This window comes from Ursus americanus, chromosome 13 (assembly GCF_024610735.1).
Source record: "Ursus americanus isolate L20-20 chromosome 13, mUrsAme1.1.p, whole genome shotgun sequence".
NCBI lineage: Eukaryota > Metazoa > Chordata > Mammalia > Carnivora > Ursidae > Ursus > Ursus americanus.
In genome coordinates this window covers 15,250,012-15,274,253 of record NC_142139.1, presented here as the reverse complement: position 1 = coordinate 15,274,253, position 24,242 = coordinate 15,250,012, and the positions used below count along the sequence as shown (strand labels likewise).

Below are 24,242 nucleotides of genomic sequence, written 5' to 3'. Positions count from 1 at the left end.
TATATCTTTGTCTCTATAATTTTGGCTTAAATTTGAATTACTGTCTGCTCAATAGATCCACAGACTTCTATGGTTCTTTCCTACGTTACTGAATGTTACTGAATGGACACATTTGTCAACTGGAAGAATCATTACAAAGGTTCTCTGACTTGTAAAGATATTATAGGAAGAATCAGATGGATGCCTGTAGAAGTTCCCCTCCCTGCCGGAATGGTAAACAAAAGCAATACTACATCTCTGCAGAAATTGCAGGGATTATTGCCACTATCAAAGACTCAGAAGATGCAGGTTTGAAGATACAAATAAGATCCCTAATTTGCTTGTTTGGACTCTGTAGAATTGGGGTGGATCTTGGAGAATGGCCGTGGAATATCATGCATTTAATCAGGTGTTGACTTCAATTGCAGCTATTGCTTGAGATGTGGTGCCTTTAACTGAAACAAATCAACATTGCTGTGCTGTGCAGCTATTGACCTGGAAAATGCTTTTTTCCTTCCATATTAATTTGCAAGAACCACACAAAAAGTAGTTTGCTTTTGGGTGGACCAACAATATACTTTCTGCCTCAGGGCTATGTTAATTTTCTTGCTTTCTATTACAGTGATTGTCCTGACATTTCAAACAACCTCACATTTCTCCACTACATTGGTTGAGATTATGTTCATTGCCTCGAGCAGGAAATAACAAGTTCTTTAGATGCCTTAGTAAGACATCTGAGAAACAAAGAATGGGTTATAAACCCCACGAAAATTCACCAGCTCAGTGAAATTTTTGAAACACCATCTCAAGGGTAAAAGACAAGTTGCTGCATCTTGTACCACCAACCAACAAAAAGAGGCACAATGCTGGGTAGGCTTTTTTGGATTCTGGAGGCACCATATATTTGAGTATTTATGATACCTCCTACTGAATAAGCTGTAGGTTGTGGATTTTGAATGGGGACTGCAAAAGGAGGCTCTGCTGCAAGTCCAAGCTGCAGTGAGAACTTCTTTTCCCCTTAGGCTTTATGACCTAGCAGATCTGATGATACTTGAAAAACCTGTGGAATAGAGGGATTTACTACAGAGCCTTTGGCAAATACTATTAGGGTATTAGCAGAATTATAGGGCAGAGTCTAGAGTTTTTAGCAAATGCTTTTCCTTTCTTTCCTTCCTTTTCCTTCTGTATGTATTTGAGAGAGAGCGAGAGAGAGAGAGCGAGCATCTGAGATTGCGAGTGAGCAGGGGGAGGAACAGAGGGGGGGCGTGGGAGAAAGGATCTCAAGCAGACTCCCTGCTGAGTGTGGAGCCCATCACAGTGCTCAATCGCATGACCCTGAGATCATGACCTGAGCTGAAACCCAGAGTTGGATGCTTAACTGACTGAGCCACCAAGGTCCCCTCCATGCTTTTTTTTTAATGGAAACTATTCTTTAGAGGAATAGCTCTAGGTTGCTACCAGGCCTCACTGTCTAATCATTGGACCAGGTGACCTAAGATTCGCATAATAAACTGGTTGTTCTCTGAGCTACCAAGCTATAAATTTAGGCATGAGCCACAGAAATCAGTTATTCAACGGAAATGGTAAATAAGAAATTGAGCTTGAGCTTGTGCTAAAAGGCACAAGGAAGTTGTGTGCGCAGACACCTCAGACTCCCTCAACACTAACTGCTGCTGTATTGTCTTTTTCTTTCTTCCATAACTATGGCTTCATGGAGAATTTCTTATGGATTTGTGGCTGAGGAGGAACAAATCTTGGGCCTGGTTTATAGATGGTTTGGTGGTCTTGATTTCCAAGGGGGACCCAACAATGGTTCTATTGAACTAAAAGTAGAGGCTGCTGCTTGGCTGCTTGGGTCTTCATGTCCTTGAATTAACAGGTCAAGAAGGAGGTTACTCTGTTTCAGGGCATGGATCCGGATTTCTGACAGGAAATTGGGTTCCTGCTGCACAATGGAGGCAATAAGTATGTCTTAGTCTGTTTGTGTTGCTGTAAGAAAATCCCATATACTGGAGAGCTTATAAATAACAGAAATTTATTTCTCACAGTTCTGGAAGTCTGAGATCAGGATGTCAGCATGGTCAGGTAAGAGCTCTCTTTCTCATTGCAGACTTATGTCGTGTTCTCACATGGTGGAAAAACAAGAGATCGCTCTTTAAAGGCACTAATCCCATTTGTGAGGGTTCTGCCCTTATGATCTAATCACACCCCAAAGGCTTCACCTCCTAATACCATTGCCGTGGTTATTATGTTTTCAATATGCGAATTTTGTGGGGGGAAATAAAAATTCAGACTATGGTAGAGGAATATGGAACCAAGGCAGTTCTTTGGAGTTTTCTTGGTACTTCCTGTCTAAGAGTAAAAAGTTAATAGAAAACCACAGAAATTTAAAAAAGATGGGACAACTAGAGATTTAGAAATGAAGGTTTGCTTCAGTATATAAAGTAGAGAATCCTGACTACCTGAGGCCTTGATGGGGACAAAGGAAACATGAATGAGATGTAGAAGAAAGGGGTTATAAATATCAACTACAGCTGCATGACCGTTATAGAAATGATGACTGCAGTGGCTATATATATATATATATATATATATATATATATATATATATATATATATATATATATCTTCTTGTGTGTGTGTACATACAGTTTCTTTCTTTTCCTTTTCTTTACAGTTGTATGCAAGTTTTGTTGGAGGTAAACTTTACAACTAAGTCTTTAGAATGTTTACATGTGGCTATGACTGAATTTGACGTATAATTAATAGCTCAGAGAGGAATACAATGACTCATGAAACTTTGCATCTTAGTATTTTGGGGAGAGGATGAGAATGTTGTCATTTGTCTAAGGGATAGTTCCATCATGTTAGGTGCAAATATGGAGTTCTTTTTGTTGCTCTGTGAAAGTTCAAATATTTGTAGAAAGAGTGTGACTGGGTGCTGAGTAGCCAAAGGGGTAGATTTCACTGGCTATTCAGCTAATACGTCTCAAGTCCAAACTCACATTGAATCTCTGCTTTGTGATAATCAGGGCTGGATTCTGCTAACAGGATTTCTATGCCAGTTGGCTCTCAGACTCTGACAAAAGGGGGCACTAGAGAGAACTGCAAACCTGGAGGAGAAAGAAGAAAAAGGTCCTTCTTATTTGCTGTCAAATTGGGTTCTTGCTAAAATCACAATAGTCTCATTTCTTCAATCTATCACTGACACTTTATTTTTAGAGAAGCAATTGAATGCAGTTTGCAGATTTTCCAACCTTTGAAGAACTAGGTCTAATCATGCCTTTTGGGGACACAAAGCTGCCATTAAGCATCCCTCCTGAGAAGTCTGACTCTGTGCCCCATGGGGTCCCTCCTCCAAAATCAGAGACTCCTGCTCCAGTTAAGGAATGGTCCCTTTTCTGAGTATTTGCTGTATAAGGCTTCTTGTCCAAAGTTCTAATTTTAATAGTTCCAACATCTCTTTCTTTTCCTGTCATCTTGAATTTGGGTGGGAGCTTTTAGACATCTCATCTGTAAGAGTCCAGGAAAGGTATATGATTGCAATTATTCTGCCCCCCCCCCATGAGTTATCTTTTCATTCTCTTGATAGTATCCTTTTATATACAGAAGTTTTAATTTTGATGAAATCCAATGTATCTAGTTTTTTGTTTGTTTGTTTTCTGCACTTTTGGGTCTAAAGCCAGGTTTTAAAGCTGGGTTGGTTTATTTTAAATCTCAGACCACCACTCAAATCCCACCTTTAAGTGAAGGAGGGCAATATAAATTTATTTAGATAAAAAAATGCGGTATACTTTATTAATATAATTAAGTAAGAGGAAAAGCTCCACATGTTCAGGTGGGTTCTTTCATTATGAAGGGCATTTGCTTGTGACTTAGATTCTCAGAGTCTTGTATACATTATAATAGGCTAAGAGAATATCTTACTTAGCTCCTCTAGCCCCACAAGCCCTGTCAGCCAATTGGGAATTGCAAACACCTTCTCATAGAAGAAATCTTGAAAACCAATGGCTTAAATAAGATAAGGAGCTTGCTTTCCTCTTACTTGGCACAAAGGCTGGAATTAGCTAGTTTTGGACCAGGTGGGTGACTCCGTGATTTCATCAGAAATCAGATTTCTACCTTCCTGTTTCTCTGTCATTAACTTGTGGCTTCATTTTCAAAATCGTTCCATGATCGGGGTGCCTGGCTGGCTTAGTTGGTAGAGCATGTGACTCATGATCTCGGTGGCTGTGAGTTCAAACTCTATCTTGGGTGTAGAGATTACTTTAAAAGAAAAAAGATCATTCCATGATCACAAAGGGGTTCTAGCTATTGAATCTGCATTTTAGAAGGATGAAAAGGGAAAAGTAAAAATAACATGCCTTCTAGATGAGTCAGACCTGCTTAAAGAACTTTTCTAGAAGCCCCATCCAATGACCTGTGTTTATATACCACAGATCATATCGGCAAGGAATGCTGGGAGATATGGTACAGTAATTAATTTTTAGTTAAACTTATTGCTGCTGTTATGGACACTTTCTGGTGCTTTGTATAAAATTTGGACCTCCCAAATTATTATTTGTAGGCCATTGATACGATTTTTTTTTGTATGAAAGGATATTCTACAGCTTTCTGGAAGCCTCTCACCAAAGAAAGCTATTTGTTTCAGCTGATCTTGATAAGCCTCAAATAACATGTCTTCAGATACTAGTGCTGTCTATTTTCTGTTATGTCACCCCAACAATTCAGTGATTTTTGTTGTAAGAAAGGGAGAATAGATATTGGGTAGACACTTAGCAGGTTGATTTTTTTTTTAACACCTCCTGGACAGAGAGTAATGTCATCTCAACTTTCTCATTCATTTCTCTAGCCATATTGCAAAAACATTACTTCCTTTCTCTCTTTCTGTGATCAAATTGCCTTTTCCAAATCAACTCTAAATTTTCTACAATGTATAATGTACAGATTGCCCTTAAAATCAATTTTCTTTTTTCTCCCCAGTTGAAATGACATGTAGGTCACTCAATTGTTTTTTTATTTTTCCTCCCTCTTTAATCATTTCTGAATCAATCCTGAAATCCCTAGGTCAGTCAACTAACTGCAGGTTGATGGGGTTCTCATAGTACTAGTGACTTATGCCCAAAATGTAGGTCTATAAGAACTCCAGCTCAGTGTAAAGGGAAGAACAATGAATTTCAAGAACCGAATTACCTCTTGATTTTTAAATATTCGTTAAGGTTCAGAAAGCAGGGCTCCCTGCTCAGTGGGGAGCCTGCTTCTCCCTCTTATGCTTCCCCTGCTTTCTCTCTCTGTGTCAAATAAATAAATAAAATCTTAAAAATTATTCCTAGGTATTTTATTCTTTTTGATATAATTGTAAATGGGATTGTTTTCTTAATTTATCTTCCTGATTATTCATTATTAGTTTCTAGGAATGCCACAGATTTTTCTTTGTTGATTTTTATATCCTGCTACTTTACTTCATTTATTTATTAAACATTTTTTTTTTTTTTTTTGGTGGAGTTTTTGGGTTTTCTATATATAGTATCATGCCATCTGCAAAGAGTACGTTTTACTTCTTCCTTTCTGATTTGGATGCCTTTTTCTTTTTCTTACCTAATTGCTGTGGCTAGGACTTCTAATACTATATTGAATAGAAGTGTTGAGAGTGGGCATCTTAGTGTTGTTATTAGAGGAAAAGCTTTCCACTTTCACCATTGAATATGATGTTAGCTGTGGGCTTGTCATATATGGCCTTTATTATGTTGAGGTATGTTCTCTGTAACCCTACTTTGTTGGGAATTTTTATTATCAAAGGATGTTGACTTTGTCAAATGCTTTTTCTGCATCTATTGAGATTATCATATGGTTTTTATCCTTTCTCTTATTAATGTAATGTTTCACATTGATTGATTTGTGATTATCGAACCACCTTGGTGTCCCTGGAATAAATCCTACTTGATCATGGTGAATAATATATTTGAATGTATTGCTGTATTCAGTTTGCTAATATTTCGTTGAGGATTTTTGCATCTATGTTCATTAGAGATACTGGCCTGTAGTTTTCTTTTTTTTTGGTAGTGTCTGGCTGTTTTTGGTATCGGGATAATACTAGCCTTGTAAGAATGAATTTGGAAATTTTCCTTCCTTTTCTGTTTTTGGCAATAATTTGAAAATAAATTATTAACTCTTTTTTAAATGTTTGGTAGAATTCACCTGCAAGGCCATCTGGTCCTGGACTTGTTTGTTGGGAGTTTTTTTTTTTTTTATTGATTCCATTTTTTTGCTAGTACTTGGTCTTTTCAAATTTTCTCTCTCTTCTTGATTCAGTTTTGGAAGGTTATAGGTTTCTAGGAATTTATCCATTTCTCAGGTTGTCCAATTTGTTGGCATATAATTTTTCATAATATTCTCCTATAATCCTTTATATTTCTGTGATGTCAATTGTTATTTCTCCTTCATTTCTGATTTTGAGTGCTCTCTCTCTCTCTCTCTTTCTGGATGAGACTGGTTTATCAATTTTGCTCATCTTTTTTGTTTATCTTTTTAAAGAACTAGCTCCTGGTTTCACTGGTCTCTCTCTCTCTTTTTTTTAAAGTCTCTATTTCTATAATTTCCGCTCTACTCTTCATTATTTCCTTTCTTCTGCTAGCTTTGGGCTTTGATCTTTTTCTGGGTCCTTTAGATATAAGGTTAGGTTGTTTATTCGAAATTTCTCTTGCTTTTTGAGGTAGGCCTGTATTGCTATAAACTTCCTTTTTAAAATTGCTTTTGCTGCATCTCAAAGATTTTGGACCCAAAGATCTTGTGTTTTCATTTTCATTTGTCTCCATGTTTTTTTTTTTTTTTTAATTTCTTTCTTTGATTTCTTGGTTGGCTCATTCATTGTGTAGTAGCATGTTACTTAGCCTCCATGTTTTTGGGTGATTTTTAGATTTCTTTCTTATAATTGATTTCTAGTTCATATTGTTGTCAGAAAGGATGCATGATATGAGTTCAATCTTTTTTAATTTATTGAGACTTGTTTTGTGGCTTACCAGGTGCTCCACCTTACAGAATGTTTCACATACACTGAAAAGAGTGTGCATTCAATTGTTTTAGATGCAATATTATATGTGTATCTGTTATGTCCATTTGATCTAATGTGTCAGATCTAATGTTAATTTTCCATCTGGATAATCTACCAAGTGATGTAAATGGATTGTTAAAGTCCCCTGCTATTGTTGTATTACTGTCAATTTCTTCCTTTATATTTATTAATAGTTGCTTTATGTATTTAATGCTCCCATGTTGGATGCATAGATATTTACAATTGTTATATCCTCTTGTTGGATTTTTCCCTTTATCAATATGAAGTGCCCTTCTTTGTCTCTTGCTATGGTCCATCTTTTAAAGACTCTTCTGTCTGATATAAATATTGCTACTCCAGTTTTCTTTTTGTTTCCATTTGCATGTTAAATGTTTTTTTATCCTTTCACTTTCAATCTGTGTGTGTCGTTAGGTCTGATATGAGTCTCTTATAGGCAGCATATACATTGGTCTCATTTTATTTTTTATCCATTCAGTTACTCTATGTCCTTTGATTGGAAAACTTCCTCTATTTGCATTTAAAGTAATTTTTGATAATTACGTACTTAATGACTTAATTTTTTAACTTGTTTTATGTTTTTTTGGTAGTTTTGTTGCTTCTCTTGTCTATTCTCTCATAGTTGGTTGACTTTCTTTAGGGATATACTTGGATTCCTTCCTTTTTTAAAAATATCTATTATTGGTTTTTGATTTGTGGTTACTATTTCATTTATATATATCATCTTCTGCATATGGCAGTCTATCAAGTTGATGGTTGCTTATGTTTGAACCCATTCTTTACTCCTCTCCTCCCCATGTTTTAGGTATATGGTGTCATACCTTTAACCCTTCTGAGAGTCCCTTGACTATTTTTATAGATATATTAATTTTTAGTGTTTTTGTGGATCCTACTTTTCTTACTCCTACTAATGATCTTTCCTTTCCACTCAAAGAATTCTCTTTAATATTTCTTGTAAAGCTGGTTTAGTGGTGATAAATTCTTTTAACTTTTGTTTGTCTGGGAAACTCTATATCTCTCCTTGTATTATAAATGATAAACTTGCTGGATGGAGTATTCTTGGTTGCAAGTTTTTTCCTTTCACCACTTTGAATATATCATGTCACTATCTTCTGGTCTGCAAAGTTTCTGCACAAAAATCAGTTTATAACCTTACGGGTTTTCCTTTGTGTGAAGCCATTTTCTTTTCTCTTGCTATTCCAAAAATTCTGTCTTTACCACTACTTTTTGCCATTTTAATTACTGTGTATCTTGGTTTGGACCTCCTTGGGTTAATCTTATTAGGATCTCTCTTTGCCTCCTGAATCTGGATGTGTTTCCTCCCCCAGATTAGGGAATTTTTCAGCTATTATTTCTTCAAATAAATTTTCTGTCCCCTTCTCTTTTTTTTTTCTTCTTCTGGTATCCCTATAATAGTAATGTTATTATGCTTGATGATGTTGCTGAGTTTCCTTAACCTATTCTAAGTTTTTATCCTTTTTCTTTTTGTTGTTCAGCTTGATTGCTTTCCATTACCCTGTCTTCTAAGCCATTGATCTGTTCTCCTGCCTACTCTATTCTTCTATTGATTCCCTCTAAGTGTATTTTTATTTCAGTTTTTGATGTCTCCATCTCTAACTGGTTCTTTTTTGTATTTTCTGTCTCTTTGTTGAAGGTCTCACTGAGATCCTTCACTTTTTTCTCAAGTCTAGTGAGTATCTTTATGACCATTTCTTTGAATTCTTTATCAGGTATATTACTTATCTCCTTTTCATTTAGGTCTTTTGTTGTGGTTTTGTCCTGTTGTTTCATTTGGGACATATTCCTCTGTCTCATCATTCTGTGTAAATATTTGTGTTTGTTTATATATATATAGAAGTTCAGCTACATCTCTTAATCTTGAAAATAGAGGCCTTATTGAAGAAGAGATCCTGGGGTGCCCTGTAGCGCAATGCCCCCTCTTCATCAGAACCAGGAGCTTCAGGGGTGACTCCTGTGTGGGCTGTCCCTTTGATGTTAAGGGGCCAGTCTGGAGCCATCTCAGGCTTGTAGCTGGGTGGTTTCAGCAGTCAGACTAGATACCTGCCCTCAGCCCATTTTCTTGCAGGGAGCCCTCCCTGTATTGCCCCTGAGAGATTTTTGTTGGTGGGTGGACAAAAATCTCTGTCAGCAGTCAGATCAGATACCTGCTATCAGTCCATCTTCTGGGGCTACAGTCACACTGATAGGCGGGGCACTCTCCCTGCACCGTTAGCTATAAGATTTGGCTGGTGGGACTAGAAGCACGCAGATATGTGTGGTTATTTTCCCCTTTCCCAAGGGCAGGAGTCACTTTGGACTGGTACCCATCTCTGTCAGGGTGGCTTGCTGGTTATTTTGAGGTAGGAACTACTTTGAAGGGACAACTGACAATTGGGGCAGACTGGCCATGGTGGATCCACAGGAGAACATGGAGGTTGGGTGCACAGTGTTTGTTCGTTTTTTTAAGATTTTATTTATTTATTTGACAGAGAGAGAGAGGCAGCCAGCGAGAGAGGGAACACAAGCAGGAGGAGTGGGAGGGGAAGAAGCAGGCTCTCCAGTGGATCAGGGAGCCCAATATGGGGCTCGATCCCAGAACGCTGGGATCACGCCCTGAGCCGGAGGCAGACGCTTAACAACTGAGCCACCCATGTGCCCCAGGGTGCACAGTGTTAACAAGATAGGTGGAGAGTGTTTGGGCTGGTCCCTGCAAGTGTCCTGCTATTTAGGCTGTGGAGGGTGAGGTGGGCAAGAAATGGTGCCCACCAGAGAAGTTTCCTAAAGATCCCTGACCCTTCAGTACATGTTCTGAGATTAGTAAATAAATCTTTCCCATGTACCCCAGGCACGTTTCAAACTGCTCTTCCTAGTGTCTTGGTGAGGTCATTATGCTTTCTCTTTAAGGGTGGGAACTCAGTTTCTTACCACCTTCCAGCTCTTCTGGAGCTAAGCCTGATGCTTTTTAAAGTGTCCCTCCTGTTTGTGGTTGGTCTTACTGGGAGTTTGGTTCCCAACGTCAGCAAAGGTAAGCTCTCCTTACCCTTTTCAGTGTGGCCTCTTCTCTATGATTAACAGTGGAAAGGCTGTGCTGCCAATGTTAGGTCATTTTCAGAGTTAGTTGTGCTGATGTGGCTGTTATCCCACGGGATAAGGTGAGCTTGGGATCCTCCTATCCCACCATCTTCAAGAACCCCCACCATATGGCCTTTTTTCTTTTTAAGTTTTTATTTAATTACAGTTAGTTAGCATACAGTGTAATATTAGTTTCAGGTGTACAACAGTAGTGATTCAACACTTCCATGCATCACCCAGTGCTCATCACAAGTACAATCCTTAATCCCCATCACCTGTTTAACTCATCCCACCTCCCTCTGGTAATCATCAGTTTGTTTTTCCTATAGTTAAAAGCCTGACTCTTGGCTTTTCTCTCTCTCTCTTCTTTTCTTCTTCCCCCTTTGCTTGTTTGCTTTGTTTCTTAAATTCCACATATGAGTGAAATCATATGGTATTTGTCTTTCTCTGACTGACTTATTTCACTTAGTTATAAAGTCTAAAACTATAAAAGTTCTAGAAGAAAACATAGGAAAAATTCTTTGTGAGCTTGGGTTAGGTAAAGAATTCTTTGTCTTTTTAGGCAGAAAGACATGAACCATAAAAGAAAAAAGTTCATAAATTAGACTTTATTGAAAGACACTGTCTTTATTAACAGATATTTTAATTAAAAGATAATTTAATTAAACATTTCACTGACCATATAGTGCTTAGTTATTATGCTTTTTTTGAGTGAAATATCTGTTCAGCTATTTTGTCAATTAAAAAAATTTCTTGTTGTTGAGATTTGAGAGTTTTTAATATGTATTTTGTGTAACAGTCCTTTCTCAGATATGTGTTTTTCAAATATTTTCTTGGTTTGTATTCAACTTTTTAATTAAAATATCTTTTATGGTTCATGTCCCTTTGCCTAAAAGGGCAAAGGACTCTGCCATAGAATTTCTCCTATGTTTTCTTCTAGCAGTTTTATAGTTTTAGACTTTATATTTAGTTCTATAATTCATTTAGAATTTTACTTGATACATATGGGTGTCCAATTTCACTCTTAATTTTAGTCATTATATATAATCCTGAACTCCTGATATTTGATTCTTCCTGACAACATTTCTTGCACAAACAAATGAAGTAAATTATAAAATGTTTATAAACTAGCAGAGTGGATTTTTCAAGATCACTGAAATCACTTTATAATTATTCTGCAAGACTTACATTTGCGTAAAAATATAACACTCAGGAAGTATGCAAAAAAGAGCAACAAATCTTGCTGACTAGTGTTTCTTCTGTTAACAAGAACCTAATCATAATTACATTTATTTTATAATTCTGTGACAGTTTGAGGATCCTCTAATCTTGTTTAGAAATGTTACCCAGTCTTAGAAATTCCAAAACATTGCTGTCCAAACTGTGGCGCTTGAAAACGATTGCTAGAATATCTCAAAATGTTAAATGAGTGCCCAGAGGATATAGAGTGATTTCATTGATTTTGTAACTTCTTTTATTGCTTTTCTTTCTGTTTTACCATTTAATTTCTTATATTTGGAAATATTTCTCAACTCATCTGCTCTGTACCTTCTTTATTCCCTTCAACTTTTTATAATACTCATTTCCTTCTTAAATAGAAATGGACTTTTTTTCTGAATAAAAATGTAATATATTCTAGTTAAAAGAAATTCCCCATAAAAAAGCCAGAAAAAAAAGGAACTGTTAAATAAAAATTCAACTGAGTACAATTTTAAGACCTAATTGTTTTTATTAATTGATTGTAAATTGGGCAGCATTCCATCTACCACGTAGAAGCGAGCTCCAGAGGACTACAGAAAAGGAAAGGATTTTAAAGGTAGAGAGGAGGTGGAAAAAAGGAAATTATTAGCAAAGAATCCATTGTTTCAGGCAGGGTAGTCCTCCTAAGGGGAGCAAAAGGCTCTATCAGTAAATTCCCTGGTGCTCACTGGGGAAATTCCTATGTTGACTGGAGGAATACTTAAAATTCTACATGTTAATGACAGCTTAAGCAATTACCCTTTTTAAAAGAAAAATCTAAATGTTAGCACAAATATCTGTGCAACTAACTGATATTCAAAATAATTAACAACTATTAACAATAGTTAACAGAATGATATGATGGATAAGTGAATAGCGACTGGCTAAATATCAGATCTACATTAAAAAAAATCTAATGCTTTCCCTTGGAAAGGAGATAAATTTGAGGCACTTACCAAATACTGTGAAGTGATTCCATGCCTTAGAGATATAGCCAGGGCATTCAAAACCCAAAAACATAAACCAAATATGAGTTAGTGTGTTGGCCAGTTTTATGCGTCAATTTGCCTAGGCTACAGTGTTCAAATGTTTGGTCAAACACCAGTGTAGGTGCTACTGTGGAGGTATTTTTTAGATGTGATTAACATTTACTTTTTACTTTTTAAAAAAGATGTATTTATTTATTAGAGAGGGGTGGGGGAAGGGCAGAGGGGGAGAGAGAATCCTGAAGCAGACTCCTCACTGAGCCTGGAGCCATGTGGGGCTCTATCCCTGAACCCCAAGATCAAGGCCTGGCTGCTCAACCAACTGAGCCACCCAAGCGCCCCTAGATGTGATTAACATTTAAATCAGTAGCTCAAATAAACCAGATTATCCTCCATAAGCCAGGCGGGTGAACCTCATTCAACCCGTTGAAGGCCTTAATAGAACAAACACTGAGATTTCCCAAAATAGAAAAAATTCTCAAGACTATAACATAGAAATGTGTTTGAAAGGTCAAAAGCCTTCTGCTCAGTGGAATTTGGACTCAAGACTGTAATATCAGCTGTTATCTGAATTTCCAGTGCACTGACTTGTGGTACAAATTTCAGACTTGCCTACTCCTGCAATTGGATGAGACGATTCCTTAAAATAACTTTCTCTCCCTCTCTCTCTCTTTCTCATTTTTCATGCCTATCTATCTCTATCTCCCTCCTATTAGTGTTTCTCTGGAGAACCCTGACTAATAGACTTAGTGACTGAGGTTAATGATAATTTTCTCTCAGAATGCCCCCAGAAAAGCCAAACTTGGGCAAATGGGCAGTAGTGGTAGTCAGTCCTCAGCAGACAGCTTCTCCTAGACCCTGACTACCTTGCCATTCTTTCTTACTTCTGAATATTAATTTTGATTTCCTCATTACTGTGTTCAGGAAGTGCTATCATTCCTCATATGTACTATCAGCCCAGCAATTTATCTGAATGACCATCTGTGGTTTTGATACTCTATTTTCAGAGGCTTTCAGAAGGATTTCTTACAGCTTTTCTGTTTTCCTGTCTGGTTTTTATTAACCCCAGGAAGCAAGGCTCCATGGAATTGATAGATAATGATGAATAGCTGTGGATTTGGAGCTCCTCAACAGCAGCTTTGCATATGGACCATGCTCTTATTTTTTGCATTTGCAGTAATAGACAAATTCTCTGCTTTTTTTTTTTTTTCCAAATTGTTAAGATGTATAGTTGCCTGGTTATGATCATTTTGAATTTGTGGTTTCCATAAGGAAATGAAATTTTAAATGCTTTGTCACTCCATTCTATTTTGGAAACACAGCATACTATTTTTTTTAAATGATTTTATTCATTTATTCATGAGAGAGAGAGAGAGAGAGAGAGAAGCAGAAGGAGAAGCAGACTCTCCTGCTGAGCAGGGAACCTAATGCGGGAATTGATCCCAGGATCCTGGGATCATGACCTGAGCTGAAGGCAGTCACTTAACCGACTGAGCCACCCAGACACCCCAGAAGTATTTATTCCTTAACCTTGCTCCTTAATTCGCCCATAAGCTCATAGAGGCAGAACAATGATGTGCTCATCTTTGAATTTTTCTAGGAGTGAACATAGTACCTGCCAATAGTAGACATTTAATATAATTTTGAATGAGTAATTATCAGTAGGATTGAAGATTTTATGATGTATTTTATTGATGGAAAATAAGCAATATTTTAAAATTTTGAATCAATGGAAAATGTTCTTTCTCTGAAATTAGTTTCCTTCTTAATGTCTATTCAAGGATACTGTACTCAAGGGGTCACAGAGCAGAAAACAAAAGATCACAAGGACTCCAGCTTATTTTCTTCTCTACTCAGCTGCAGAGGCCTTCTATCTTATTTGTCATTTCTTTATTTTATGAATAACCCAATGCACTGAGTGGCAGTCAGGAGAATTTTACCATGTGCCAGTAGTCCAACAGCAATTTTAGTGCTTAATGCAATGAAATTTACTTAAAAAGTGCTATTTATAGTACTAAATTTTGTTTCCTATGCTATAAAACAGGCCAAGTAAATGTGTATACCACAAACTCAATTTTGTACCACACATGGCTTTTTATTTGAGGGAATTCCAGGGAGAAATACGGTGCTGTAGCATGATTTCAGATTATAAATAATGAGGTAAAAACAAGCTACTGCGTGGGCAAATTGCTATGGTTCAGTTACGCGCTAGAAAAATGAGAATTTGAAGGGAAGTAATCTACTTCGAACAAAAGCAATCCTTTAAATTATTATTACTATTAATTTTGTAGGTAAGTGAATGGAATTGGAGAATAGGCAATGATCAGGGCAGACAGATAAGAATCTGATGCAGTCACACTAAGTTGTATACCTTCTCCAATTGGGAACCTCTCATAGCCGCTGTCCAGGTGTAATTAGAGGCAGAAGATGTTTTGGACTTGAGGAAAGTTATTAATTGCTAGCAATAAATAATCTATGAAAAATAAACTAGGAGAAGGTATATACTAAAGCAGCCAGCATAAGAAAGTTGTGGAATATAAGAAAGTGATTTGGAAACCAACTCTGAGTGGGCGAAATAAAATAGCGAGCGTGCTACACTAGAACAGTAGTATAAAAGCAAACGTCGTCCTTACAGCCAGTTTGCTATATGCTTCAACAGCTAGAGACCAGCAAGACCCTGCAGGTCTTTGGGCTTGCCTAGTCCACCCCAAGCCCTTGGGAATGTCCTGGTGATGAGTCCAGAATCTTGGCAGAGTAAATGGGGACACATTTTTCTCCTACTGCCTGTAATCTTCATGGAACCCTACAAGGATGGACTTTCTTATTGATCCGCTATATTGCATACCAGACTGAATCCAAGGAAAGTTCTTGCAGACGGTGCCACCCAAATCGGTGCAAAAGAGACAGAGAGAGACAGAGAGACTTGAGTTAACCAATGAATGTTAAGTTAAAAATACCTCAAACCCATTGTTTTTATAGATGTGTTCTACTGATTTTTTTCAAGAGTAATTCCTTTCTTATTTAAGTTATTCTAGAAAACAAAAAAGGACCTAAGTTGCTTACCTTATAATATGAAGCAAATGAAATCCTAAGTCCAAAAATGCAAGAAAATTATAGACCCTTTTCACTTCTATAGAGGGACAAAATCTTAAATATTAGCTAATGAAATCCAATTGTGTGGACCAAAAAACATGATCAAATGTGCTCTTAGTTATACAAGGATAATTTTACATCAGAAATTTATCAATGTAATTTATCACATTAAAATGTTGACATAGAAAAATAATTACTGATACGGAAAATGCACTTCATATGGTACAATAGTTATTTAAAATAAAATTTTAAAGGACATTAGAAATAGAAGGTAGATTCCTTATGTAGTGAAAGTTATTTATCAAAATCTTACAGCCAATATTATACTTAATGGAGAAACTTAGATGCCTCCTCTTTAGGATCAAGGATAAGAAAAATCTGCTTGTTCTTATAACAGTTTAATACTGAGTGATAGGTTCTGGCTAATGCTACAAAGGAAAAAATAAGTAAATATTGGCAGAAGTAAAACTTCTGATTTGCAGACTATAATGTTACATAGGAAAGCATTAGAATGAACAACAAACTATTATTAACAACAGAATTCAGTAAGTTTGCCAAATGTTTACGATTGACTTAAAAAGCCAATAGGCAATTGGACACTCATAGGCAAATAAAAACAAAAACAAAAAAACAAAACAAAAAACACACCTCAATCTAAACTTCACACCTTCCACAAAAGTTAACTCAGGATAGATCATGGCAGCATTGTCCACAATAGCTAAATCGTGGAAGGAGCCGAGATGCCCTTCAGCAGATGACTGGATTAAGAAGATGTGGTCCATATATACAATGGAATATTACTCAGCCATCAGAAAGAATGATTATACAACATTTGCAGCAACATGGACAGGACTGGAGGAGATAATGCTAAGCGAAATAAGTCAAGCAGAGAAAGACAATTATCATATGGTTTCACTCATTTATGGAACATAAGAAGTAGGAAGATCGGTAGGAGAAGAAAGGGAAGAAGAAGGGGGGGGTAAACAGAAGGGGGAATGAACCATGACAGACTATGGACTCTGGGAAACAAACTGAGGGCTTCAGAGGGGAGGGGAGTGGGGGAATGGGATAGGCTGGTGATGGGTATTAAGGAGGGCACGTATTGCATGGTGCACTGGGTGTTATACACAAGTAATGAATCATGGAACTTTACATCAAAAACTAGGGATGTACTGTATGGTGACTAACATAATATAATAAAAAACATTATTATTAAAAAAAGATAGATCATGGACTCAAAATATAAAATGTAAATTATAAACATTCTAGAAAAGACTATACGAAAAAATATTCAAGTTATAGAGCTAAGCAGAGTTTTTAGACTTGACACCAAAAGCATGATCCATAAGAGGAAAAACTGATTAATTGTATGTAATCAAAAACAAAAAGCTCTGCTCTGTGAATTACCCTGTTAAAAGAATAAAAAGACAAATTGCAGACTGGGAGGAAATATTTCTAAGTCACATACCCAGCAGAGATCTAATATCTAGAATATATTACACTCTCAAAACCCAATATTAAGAAGACAAACAATCCAATTAGAAAATTGGGCACAAGACAACAGTTTTTTCACCACAGAGCATATACAGATGACAAAAAAACAAGTGAAAAGATGTTTAACATCATTTGCCATTAGAGAAATGAAAATTAAAACTGTAATGAGATATCACTAGACATGTATCAGGATGGCTCTAATAAAAAGTAGTGATAATACCAAATGCTGTCAAGCATGTAGAGAAACTGCATCCCTCATACATTGCAGGGGAGAATGTAAAATGGTATAGTCATGCTGGAAAGTAGTTTGGCAATTATTTTCAAAACTAAGAATGGATTTACCATAAGAACCAGCAATTGTACTCTTGAATGTTTATTTCATAGAAATGAAGACTTATTTTCATGCAGGACCATGTACACAAATGTTTATAACAGTTTTATTCATAAGATCCCCAAACTAGAAACTGTCCACAATTTAATAGAAAAAACAACTACAAATAGTTAAAAATGAACTATGGTACATCGCTACCACAGAATACTACTCAGCAATGTAAAGGAATAAACTACTAACACATGTAAAAAATTTGGATGGCTCTAAAGGGTATTATGCTGTGTGAAAAAAATGAAAAAGTCACATACTATAGGATTCCCTTTATATAGCCTACTGACAAAATTATAGAAATGGAGAACATCTTAGTGGTTTTCAGTGGGAGGGAATGTTTGTGGCTTAAAAGGGTAATGTGAGGGAGTCTTGTGGTATTGAATCCAACTGTGTGAACCAGAATACATCATCACGTAGGCTCTATTTTAGTTATGCAAGGATGATTTTTCCTCAAAGCTATCAGTGTAATTCACCACATTAAAATATTAATATAGAAAGCATCTCAGCTGATACAGAAAAATGCACTCAAAATGGAATGACAATTTAAAATAAATTCTTAGGGGTGCCTGGGGGCTCAGTCAGTTAAGTGTCTGACTTGATTTCAGCTCAGCTCATGTTCTCAGGGTTGTGAGACGGAGCCTCGTGTTGGGCACTGCGCTGTGTGTGGAGCTGCTTAGGATTCTCTCTCTCCCTCTGCTTCTCCTCTCCCCTTCCCCACCCTCTCTCTCTCTCTCACATTCATAGGCAAATAAAAACAAAACAAAACAACAAAACAAAACAAAAAACACCTTTAGTGTTTTTCTTTCATTTCTCACATTTTCTCTCTCCCTCTCTAAAATAAACAACATTTTAAAAGTAAGTTAGGAATAGAAGGGGACTTCCTCAACGTGGTAAAATTATATATAAAAATCTTTTTATTTTATTTTTATTTATTTGTCAGTGAGAGAGCGAGAGCGAGCACAAGCAGGGGGAGCAGCAGGCAGAGGGAGAAGCAGGCTCCCTACTGAGCCAACAATTTCTCTATACCAACAGGAACCAAATAACAATACAATAAAGCTGAAATAGCATTCATAAGTGAAAAATAATTTAATATATCAAATAATTTATTTAACCAAGAACATGTAAAACTCAATAAAATGTTACAGCACCAATAAAAGACATAAACGTTGATCTGAACAAATAAAGGGATGATTCAATAGCATAAAGAAGTAAATTCTCCACAGTCAGAATTCCACCTGGATTTATTTGAGGTCTTGATACCTATTAGCTATTGTGACTAAAAAAAAAACTATAAAGCCAACATAATAGCAACAATGAGGTATTGGCTCAACAGCTGACCATTAGACAAAAAAAATCCCTTCTTAAAACAAAAGTGCATTTTTTTTTTTTACAGTAAGTGAAGATACAAAAATATGGCACCACAAATAAATGGGGAAAGGAGAGATACATTAAGTAATTGATAAAGGACACTATTTGGAATAAAATATCTGACACCACATATAGCAATCAGCCTCAAGATGAGTTAAAGACTTAAACATAAAGACAAAATTAGTAGGAGAATATGTTGGAGAGTCTTTGTAAACTAGGGCAAATCAGAGAATTTGTTAAACCCTTAAAACCAAATTGTGCAACAAATTTATGATTTTAATTGAATAAAAATCAAGAGGTTTTCCCTGATAGTTGTTAAGCAGTTGCAGAGTGGAATGGTTATTAATAAATACTTAAGGAACAGATTATGGAATGGGAGTAATATTTTGGATGTATAAAATTGATTAGGAATTAATACCTAAAATATTCAAGAAGCTGAAAAATAAGCTCCCCAAAAAACAAATGAAAAATGAACAAAAGACACCAATAGTCAATTTACAGAGAAGGAGACGAAAAGGCCACCATGTGCATGAAGACATACTCAAGCTCATTTATAGTTTGAAAAATGTGAATTAAAATGACATGTCATTATGCTACTATGAACCATAAAAATGGGACTTCTGCTTCCAATTGGATGGGGTAGCAGGGACTGGATTTACCTTTTCCTCTAAACAACTAACAGTTGGGAAAAAATATATGAGAAAATGATGTTCAAAAGTTGGTTTCAATACCCTTTGAAATATATACAGTAACTTAAGATACAAAACTTTGAAACAAGAAACAGTAATCCTCAAGAGGCAGGAAACAAGAGACAAGCCCCCCTACTTCCTCATCATACTAGATGGAGAGTTTCCAGGTCACCATGCAGGGAAAGTTCCCCCAGGTGGAACCCTGAGTTAAGATTCTAGATGCTCAGCCCCCAGCACAAGAAACATGAAACCACACTGAGACACATTAGAATCAAATTGCTTAAAAATGATGATAAAGAGAAAAATCTTTAAAAACAACCAGAAAGACTCCTTATGTACAGAGAAATGTAAAGTTCATAGCAGAGTCTTCATCAGAAACAACACAGTGTAGAAGTGGAGCAAAACTTTAGAGACTGAAAGAAAATATTGCCAACCAACTTTAGATACTTGTGAAACTACCTTTCAAAAATGAGAACAAAGACCTCTCCAAACATACAAAAACTGAAATAATTTATCAGTAGTAGATCTGCAGTATAAAAATGTTGAAGAAACAAACTGAGGTCTTCAGGGGGGAGGGGGGTGGGGGAAGGAGATAGGCTGGTGATGGGTAGTAAGGAGGGCATGTGTTGCATAGTGCACTGGGTGTTATACGCAACTAATGAAACATCGAACTTTACATCAAAATAAATAAATAAATAAATAAATCAGTCAGTCACATTCAATATCCAAAAAAAAAAAAAAAAAAAGTTAAAGAGGGGCACCTGGGTGGCTCAGCCGTTAAGCGTCTCCCTTCGGCTCAAGGTGTGATCCCGGAGTTCTGGGATGGAGCCCCATGTCAGGCTCTCCTGCTGGGAGGCTGCTTCTTCCTCTCCCACTCCCCCTGCTTGTGTTCCCTCTCTCGCTGGCTCGCTCTCTCTCTCTGTCAAATAAATAAATAAAATCTTAAAAAAAAATGTTAAAGAAAATCTTGGAAGCAGAAGGAAAATGATACCAGATGGAAATTTGGAGCTACCCGAATAAATGAAGGGCACTAGAGATAGTAACCATGTGGGTAAACATAAACTTTTTTCTTGTTATTTAAATCTCTTTAAAGGATAATTGACTGTTTAAAGCAAAAGCGATATAATGTATTTTGGAGTTTATTACATATGTAGAAGGAAAGTGTGGCAACAAAGACAAAACCCAAGAACTCTGTATATTATTATAAGATTCTCATAGCATGTATGAAGTGGGATCGTCTCTCTTGGAGGCAGACTTGATGACACAAATAGAAAATAAATTGTAAGATGATAGATTTTAAATCCAACAAAAGTGATAATCACTTTAAATATAAGTGGTCTGAGCCCACCAATTAAAGGCAAAATTGTCAGACTGGAACAATAGAAGACCCGACTATATGCCGTCTATAAGAAACCCATTTAAAACATATAGACAAACATAGATTAAGACTAAAGGATGAGTTAGAGAAACCATGCTAATTCTAATCCAAAGAAAGCTGGACTGTTATATTCCTATCAGATAAAGTAGATTTTAGATTAAACTATTATCAGGGATAAAGAGGGCCTTTTCAGAATGATAAAGGTGTCAATTCATCAAGAGGATGTAACAATCTTAAATGTTTAATGCAGCTATTAACAGAGCTTCAAAATATATGAAGCAAGAAACTGACAAAAATCCAAGGAGAAATAGACAACAAAATCATTATAGTTGTAGATTTCGGTATTTCTATTTGGCTAGAATAGAAAAGCAATAAGGATATAAACTACTTAAACCATTTTATCAACTAACTTGACCTAATGGACATTTATAGAACACTCAAACTAACAGTAGAAAAGGCATCCTTTTCAAGTGCACAGGGAAGAGTTATGAAAATAGATTATACACTGGGCCATAATACAAGTCTCAATAAATTTAAAAAGATCCAAGTCATCCCAAGTATGTTCTCTAACCACAGTGGAATTAATCAGTAGTCAATCACAGAAAGATATCTGAAAAATCTCAAAATATTGGAAACTAAATAACACACTTTCAATGGAAACTCAATATATAATCATTTGTGGGCAGTATTTAAAGTCATACTTTGGACAGAATTTAATGTTCTAAATGATGATATCAGAAAAAAAGGACTCCAAGCAAAAACCTCAGTTTTTGACTTAAACTATAAACACAGCAAATGAAAACAACCTCATACCTTTGTCAAGAACACACAGTTATACTTTAAACTTAAAAGAATGATTGGGAGTAGCTGGGTGGCTCAGTTGGTTAAGTGTCTGCTGTCGGCTCAGGTCACGATCCCAAGGTCCTGGAATTGAGCCCTGCGTTGGACTCCCTGCTCCGTGGGGAGCCTGCTTCTCCCTCTCTCTTTGCCCCTCGCTTTCTCAAATAAATAAATACAAATCTTTTAAAAAAAATGATTCTCTATGGGTGGGGCTGAAGGATTGGATTGTGAAATAGTCTTAGAAAGAAAAATTAGGTGTTTTTTTCATTCTAATCTACATCCTAGGACTGTTCAGGGAACTCAGAACTGTTTTTTGTATTCTATGATGTGTTTCAAATCTCTTAAGCTATAAATTGATGTGACAAGTGACATTAAATTGTTTGCATGTGAAGATTCAACACCCTTTTACTTACTCACCATCCTTAATTGATGGATGTGTGTCAGAAAGAACTCCTTAACGCCCATAACTCTGGAATGAAGTCTTAAAAACCCAGAGTCTTTTAAAACTTTGCTCTAAAACTTACTAAATTCATGTTCTCTGCCATAGTAGATTTAATCTGAGCATGTTAGATTTTCAGTTGAATAGTATTCTGAGAGCCGGTTCATGAATTCAAGAAATCTTTGCTGAACACTATCTATGTCTGGGATATATTAAGTGATATGGACACTGTGCTCCGTGGTCATGGCTGCAAAAATGAGTCAGAGGTGCCTGCTAACTATTACTCTAACACTTGAATGACCTGGGGACAAAGCAAGTATAAAAATAAGTCCCATAAGTATAATAAAGTGGCTGTGACAATAATGTGTGGAGAGTAGTGTGTGGGCACGGAAGGAACAGTTGTGCGTTCCAGCAAGGGAAGAGGAGAAATGTGGGGGTTTAGAAAAAGCTTCAGAAAGCCAAGTGGAGTCAGAATTTAAAGTCAATGTTTGTTAGGTAGCTAAGAGTGGGGAATACATGCAATGAAGAGGGGCCACTTGACATCATAGAGCATGACGAGTTTGGGAAAATGAAATTCCTTAGGTATATTTGGAACATAAAATGCCCTTGGTGGAAAGAGAAATGAGGCAAGAGATGAGGTGACCATGGGCTCTCACAGTGTTAGAATCCTGGTATCTTCTGTTTTAGTCTCATTTCTTCCTCTTTCACGCTGTTTTCTAGACTCTTCTAGGAGAAGAGTCTCCTTGTACCTAGCCATGTTCTGAAAGCCTTTTTTTATTTTAGATGTAGAATGTGATTAAGTTCTCTTTTATAATATTGCATACCAAAACTGTCATTCTTCAAATTTATTTTTAATGTTAGAGTGAATGGGTAATGTGTAATTAGATAATCTGAGTCTGATGGTCAATGCCATTATAATACATACAGCTACTTAAATTGTTAATCTATACATTTTGAAATTAGTTCTCAAATATAAAAATGCAGTGAAAATTGCTTCCACTTTTACATTGATTTTCACACCATCCAACTTTTCTGTTTTCTTGACTATCATTATAAAGGCTTTTGGTAGATTAATTTCTCCACAGTCACTGATTTTCAGTCATTAGGTAAGGCTTAATTTTGCTGCTGCAGGGGAGGGTGCTGAAGATCTGGGGCTGCTCAGCAGGCCTCCTTCAGGGCCGGGGTATACAGTGCAGGGGACCGTGGCCCCCAGCAGAGCCAGCCCTCAGCCACTGAGGAAGACCAAGCATGCCCAGTGCCCCAGGAAGAGGAGGAGGAGGTGCGGATACTGACACTTCCCCTGCAAGCCCACCATGCCATGGGGAAGATGGAGGAGTTTGTGTAGAAAGTCTTGGAGGGGATGCTGGAGGGTCATCCCATATGACGTACTCTCCCACTGGCTGAAGGAAAATGACTACTTGCTACACGGCCGTAGACCACCTCTGTCCTCCTTCCTGGCTTGCTTTAAGAGCATTTTCTGCAGCCATACAGAAACTGGCAACATCTGGACCCATCTACTTGGTTTTGTGCTCTTTCTCTTTTGGGGAATCTTGACCATGGTCAGACCAAATACATACTTCATGGTCCCTCTGTAGGAGAAGGTGGTTTCAGGGATGTTCTTTTGGGTGCAGTGCTCTACCTCAGCTTCTCCTGGCTCTTTCAAACCATCTATTGTCATTCAGAGAGAGTCTCTTGGACTTTTTGCCAAACTAAATTATTCAGGGATTGCCCTACTGATGATGGGAAGCTTTGTCCCCTGGCTCTGTTACTCCTTCTACTGCTCCCCACAGCCGTGGTTCATCTACCTCTCCATCATCTGTGTCCTGGGCATTTCTGCCATCATTGTGGCACAGTGGGACCAATTTTCCTCTCCTAAGCACTGGCAGACAAGAGCAGGAGTGTTCCTGGGACTTGGCTTGAGTGGTGTTTGCCTACCATGCACTTGACTATTGCTGAGGGCTTTGTCAAGGCTACCGCAGTGGGCCAGATGGACTGGTTCTTCCTCAGGCCTGTGATGTACCTCACTGGAGCTGGCTTGTATGTTGTTCGAATTCCTGAGCACTTCCTGGAAAATTTGGCATATGGTTCCAGTCTCATCAGATTTTCCATGTCCTAGTGGTCGCCACAACCTTTGTCCACTTCTGCAGGGTCTGCAACCTTCAAGAATTCCATTATGGCTTAGAGGGTGGCTGTAGTGATGATTCCCTTCTCTGA

The 24,242-nt window shown here is 37.0% G+C and overlaps 1 pseudogene; it reads left to right on the top strand.

Moving 5' to 3' along the window:
- Positions 1-210: 210 nt before the first annotated feature.
- On the top strand, positions 211-24,242 carry LOC123793145 (adiponectin receptor protein 1 pseudogene; annotated as a pseudogene).